The sequence below is a fragment of the Mesoplodon mirus genome (genome assembly GCF_964341445.2).
Source record: "Mesoplodon mirus genome assembly, chromosome: 1".
Taxonomy (NCBI): Eukaryota; Metazoa; Chordata; class Mammalia; order Artiodactyla; family Ziphiidae; genus Mesoplodon; species Mesoplodon mirus.
Window position 1 is genome coordinate 1789595 of NC_138976.1, and position 6000 is coordinate 1795594.

Sequence of the window (6000 nt, forward strand, 5' to 3'; positions counted from 1 at the left end):
ATGCGATTTTGCAGGTTTTCCCTTTACAGGCCTCCCGCCTCTTCTAGTCCGGAGGACGCAATTCACATGCTTCTTGAATCTGTCTCCCGGGCTATGGTCCTCAGTTTGACTTGAGTAAAACTCCTTTCCATTCCTGTTACAGATTGTTTATTGATTATTTCCTTCCACACAAACAATGCTGAGTTTGAAGCAGAATTAGTTTCTAGGCCCGGATGACATCACGCGAGGCCTCAGCTGCATGGTGCCCGGTGGCCCAAGGAAAGCCACGCAGGTCAAGGAAGCTGCTCAGGGTTTGGGACCCGAGGGCAGGGCCAGGTGTGTGGAGGATCCAGTGTTAGAAGAAACAGGAACGGACGAGGGTGGTGGGTTCACCTTCAACGTCCTGCACACCTAACACACCTCCCGAAGGGTCCCTTCCGTCCACCCCCGCGCCGCACGGCCTTGCCAGGCGGAGGTGGCTGTGACTGCTCTGTGGGGACGTCAGGTGGCTGCTCTAGTTTTCCAGGTCATGAAGCTTGACAGTTACTAGTGACACGCTTCCCTGAAGGTTCCTTAGGGCATCAGTCTCACATCAACCCGATGGGAGTGCTTTTACGGCCGCGTGGCCGACGTGGGGACCCAGTGTCGTTCCCAATCCAAACATTGGGTGCTTGGTGTTAGGAGCGGGGAGAAGGCTAGGCGGCTCTCGGAGAACCTCCACAGCAGTCAGCCTGCAGACGCCATCCTGGGCAGCGCTGCTCAGAGCGCCCCCACCCGGCCTGAGGCCACCTGCCGCTCCAGGACCTGGGACCAGGGCACGGGGCCTGCCGCCCGCCCCCTCTCGGGCTCTGGGTGGGCCGAGGACTTTCTCTGTAGAGGGTTGAGTCAGGGAACCGTCCGGGCTCCGGATGGGTGAGTCCTTGGAGAGCGTTCCTGCGGGGACTGCTCCCCGTGCCCAGGCCCCGGCCGGCGCTGTCTGCTGCCGTCCCTGTGACCTGGATGCCCCGAGCTTGTTGAGCAGCTGAACGCTCCCACCCCGCTTTGGTGACGTGGGAAGCTCAGCGCACTTGCTGGCCCTTCCTTGGAGAGAATGAGTTTGCCACTCCCAGTGGGCTCTTCCTCCGTAGGCCTGCGTTCTGCCGCGCCCCTCCTGGCCGCGCCCATCAAGGCCTCGCCCCTTGCGGACCACACCCCAGGCCACGCCCCTCCACCCTCGCTAGGCTTTCTCCCACCCAGGCCTGTCCTCACGAGGCAGGTCCGGTTTTCACCTGCATGGTTTGAACGGGGCTGGGGAGTCGTGGGAGGAGCTGCTGCGGGGAATAAACGGCTCCTTCTCTGCAAGGACTGTCCAGAGCCCTGTCGGTCCCCTGACTCAACCCTCCACAGAGAAAGTACTCCTCCAACCCGGATCCCGAGAGGGGGTGGGCGGCAGGCCCCATGCCACAGTTCTGCTCCTGCACCTGCCCCTCAGGGGCCCTCCGAGCCTGTCCTGTGGCATGTGGAGAGGTGGCCCGGCCCCTGCAGCAGGGCTCGTGGCCACAGAAGCCTGAGGGCAGAAGGGGCCCGGCTCACTCTCAGCAAGTGGGTGGGGAGTGTCCACCAGGGCTGGCCTCTCTTGTGTCCCCATTCTAGGACCAGCGGGCCCTGGTGGCACTCAGGAAACGTTTGATGGGACGTCTGGCCAGGCAGCACGTGGAGGCCGTGCGTAGACTGGGGGAGCCCTGGAGTTGGCCTGTTGCCGGGTTGCAGTCCAACCCGGTGGGTGTGGAGGCCGGTGGGCCTCAGGCCCCAGCTGTGGGCTCTGCTCCTGGACCCTGCGCCCTGCGCTGCCCTGTGCTGGGTGCTCCGTCTCCCCTCCACACCCCGCGGCCCCCTGACAAGCTGCGCACGCGTCAGTGTGTCTTACCGGGCAGGGCCTGGGCTGGGGGAAGGACTCGTGGCCCCGGCAGCAGGTGTCTGGGAGGTTGCAGGTTTGAAAGAAACCGTGTTTGCAAGCAGGACCCGCGTAGGTGATCCTGAGCGGTCCAGGCCTCCTCACTATTCAGAGGGTGGCTCCCAGGCTGTGGGGTGACCCGGGTGCCCCACCCATCCCAGGCTTTCCTGGGATCAGGGGCTGAGTTCGGTGTGGCGGCCGCTTGCACCTGGGGGGAGGTAGGATGGCGCTGGTGCTCAGCGCACCCACCGATGGCTCTCCCTCTGAGAACTGGAATCCAGCATCTTCCTGCTTCACCCAGGGACCGTGGGCAGCACAACCCAGGCCCCGTCCCCTGGCCGCATCCCGTCTCTCGCCATGTGTAGGCAAGCAGGTGCGCCCGGTTTGAACCATACGCCCCAGGGCCGCAGGCGAGGGCAGGCGGAGAGGCGTTTGGCCCAGCTGTTGTACTGGGACCGCAACTCTACCAGCTGGGTGACGTGGTGTCACCTCTATGACCTCTGCTTCCTCACCCTCACTGCAGAGTGACTGCCCTGTCACAACGGCGAGTCCAGCCTGGGGCCGGTCTCAGAATCAAGAACAGCCTGCTGGGCAGGAGACTGTGCTCAGCCCCACCCGCTGCTGGCTGCTGCACCCCAGCCCGGGCACCTCCTTCCCGATGACGACACTTGACAAAACCGACCTGTCCAGAGCATGGCTCTATTTCACCAGAAGTTTCTTTCTCCCTAGTCTGGCCGAAGTGAGCTCCGAAGTGGACTCGCCCAGGCCATGTACACATATGTGTGTGTGTGCGGTCCAGGGGGAGCATCAGGGCTGAGTGCCAGGCATGTTCCCAACCTCCGGGCTCCCCCACGGCCCCCCCCACTCCCCGGTGATCCAGGGCCTCTGAGCAGCTCTGGACCCTAGGTGTGGGCAGTGCCAGCCCTGCTGAGGTCACACATGCAACCAGGGGCCCTGGGCCGGGGATTTGGTGTCTCTGGGAAGGAAGCTGGGGGCTGAGACGGGGCAGGCCAAGTGGGCAGAGCCCCTGGAGAGTGGACAGGAAGCTGGGCATCGGATGCCCCCTGGACAGGCCAGGACAGAGCTGCTTTTCTCCGCTTGGTCTCCTTCCAGAGAAGAGCCCTGTGGGGTCTCTGTTTCAGGGTCTCAGAAAGCCCATGAGGCACTTCAGGGCGGGTCCCACTCCCTGGGCTGCCTCGGGGACGCTGGAGCCAGCAAGGGCAGGCTGGACCAGGAAGAGTGGGGGTCCCGGCCAGCTCTGCCCCCCGGTTCTGAGGCCTGGAGTTAGGCCCTCCTCCCTTCAAACTGTGACTCTGACCCTCCGGATCCTGGGGGACCCATGGCCACAGATTTGTGGGACCCCCTTCTGTGGAGTAGGGTCTCTGACACCCACCTGAGGCCCATGTGTGAGCTGTGGGGTCAGCAAGGTGACCGCCGGCCCCCCAGGCTGGTCACGGGGGCCACCCTCTTGCCAGGACTTGCTATTGTCCTGAGGGCCACGGAAGGAGCCCCACTGCCCCGCGGAAGCCGGGCCGTGAGAACGCCCAGGCCACGTGCAGGGACCATGCGGGGCACTTAGGGGACGGCCAGAGTCCCCCACCACACTGGGCATGATTCTGGCCCCAGCATCTGCACCCCAGCTGCTCTTCCCGCCAGGACCCCGGCTCTGGAGCAGGGCCGGCCTGTCCTGACCCCTGGCGGCCAGCACGCTGAGAGGCTGAGAGAGCTGCACCCGGTGGCTGTTTGCGGGGCAGTCACTGCAGCCCAGCGCGCACTCGCCGGCCTTTAGGACGGAACTTTGGGCTTGGACTTGAGGCTGGCCTGCCATCTGCTGCCCCGGGAGCCCGGGACGGGGGCTGGGGACCTGGAGATGCCTGCACTGCTGGCTGTGCCCCGGGGGCAGGGCTGGAGTGAGTGTGGGCCCCGCCGGCTTCCCTCCCACCCTCACCCACCTGGACCCACAAGGCTGCCCAAAGAGAGGGGCCTGCGGTCCTTGCTCGTGAGAGCCCGTCCCACCTCCTGTGAAGAAGAGAAGGAGGTGCTCTCCCTTTCGCCCCCAGCTCTGAGCCTCCTGAGCTGCTCCAGGCAGCACTCACACCCCGCATCGTGACACCACTGCATCTCGTTCTCCAAGTGGCAGCTCTCGCACCGAGGTTCCTCAGATTGGTCCAAGGATGGAAACGGCAGCTTTCAGAGAAGGCCGGGGCCCCGCGTGTCAATGGGGCTCCCCACGGGAGGGGCTGATTCTGCAAGCCACCCCCCACACCCCCCACCCCCGCCGCCTGCACCATGCCCCAGGGCAGCCCTCCTGCCCTGGGGATGGGCCCAGAGGCCTAGCCAGCAGACACAGGGTGGCGTGGGTGCTCAGCCCCTGTTTACAGCCCAGGGAGGGCAGCAGGTCTGGGCAGGGCCTCAGGGCTCCAGCGCAGGCGCAGTGAGACTGGGGACTGGGCAGGTTGGAGGGCGGAGCAGAGATGCCTCAACACATGAAATCTTAGGCTGGGACTTCTCTGAAATCTTTAGCTTCTTCCAAAGAGCACAAAAACCTGTTAAAGGCAGTTACTTGGTGATGGGGGGCAAGGGTTCTGTCACTCACCCCCAAGGGTGGCCCTCAATCGTGTGGCCTGCCTGTTCCCCACAGCAGGCAGTGACCCCACAGTGCCCACTTGGGCTGGCGTCCTGCCCACGTGTCTCTGCGTAGACCCAGCCCCTCAGGGATGCTCAGCCGAACCAAACCTGGGGCCCCCAGCTCTTGGCCCCATTCCGATGCCCAGTGATCCTATCTCGAGACCCTCGATCATACCTGCAAAGACGCTTTTTCCAAATGAGGTCACGAGCACATGTTCTGTGTAGACATGAATGGCTGGGTCACGCAGCAACTTCTCTACAGGGGACCCCTGTAACCACAGGGACAGGAGCTTCCCTCCACCCTCTTGCTGTGGGGTGAGGCTGGGGGCTGTGTCCTCCTACCCTGGGCCGTTGAAAGCCAGGCTGGGCTTTCTCCCCCCAGGTGGGCCTTCCAGCCAAGAAGGTGGCGGGCAGGACGTGCCTGCAGAGGCCACGGGGGCGGCTGTTCTCGGCAGCATCCTCTTCCTGGAGAGTGCCCCCCTTCAGCCCCGAGACCCCAGGAAAGGGCCCTGGCACCCCAGCCCCGACCAGCAGCGCTGCCTGTCGTTGCTGACGGCAGATGCCCTCTCTCTGGGGTCCAGGCACCCCACTCGCTCTATCTCTTCTCCTCCTGCACATCTTGCCGCCCCCGAGTACAGGTGTAGGTGCCCAGCCATCCTTCAGGAGAACAGCCCCCGGGGGGTGCCTGACACACGGTCAACTCGCATGTTTGACGCGAAACCCTTACCTCCTCCCGGGGGTACTCACGGGCTCATTGTGGCTCCCGGTGCCCCTGTGAGAGCCCCTCCCCACCTCCAGGCAGGGCCCCCACCCCCCAGCTGCATCCTGTCACGCGGGCGGGCGCAGCGAGGTGCAGGCTGCATGCCCAGAATCCGAGAGTCGGCTGCTCTCAGCGTGATTATTTCAAGATGTGTCTACAGGGCCTCCGCCCCAGAGTTCACGCCCGTGGCCGCCGGGCTGGGATCGGCTCATCCTCTCCCCGCGCACCTGGTGGGGGCAGCGCTGAAGCCCAGCAGCTCCTGAACCCCCACCTGTGGCTTCTGGGGGTTGTCAGGGATGCGGCGGCCTCTGGAGGTGACCCAAGGGGCAGCCTCTCTGCCGGCACTGTGTCTGGGGAGTGGGGGCCCTGTTCTGGGCGGCGATGTCCAGTGCCCGGGGTGCTGTGCTGACCCTGCCTGGCTGCAGGGAACGCCTCGAGTGTGACCCACTGGCCACCTTTGGGGCAGGGGAAACCGTGGTCCCGCAGCTCCCAAGGCCCACGGTTTCTCCGGACGGGCTGCAGGCGAATGGACCTTGGATGCCAGATGGAAGAAGCCAGGCACCAGAAACAAAGGGCCGCACAGCCTGTGAGTCCACTTACACGAAACGCCCAGAACAGGCAGATCCACAGCTGGAAAGTGGGTCAGTGGTTTTCGGGGGCTGGGGAGGGGGTGGGGGTGACCGCTGAGTGATAAATGTGT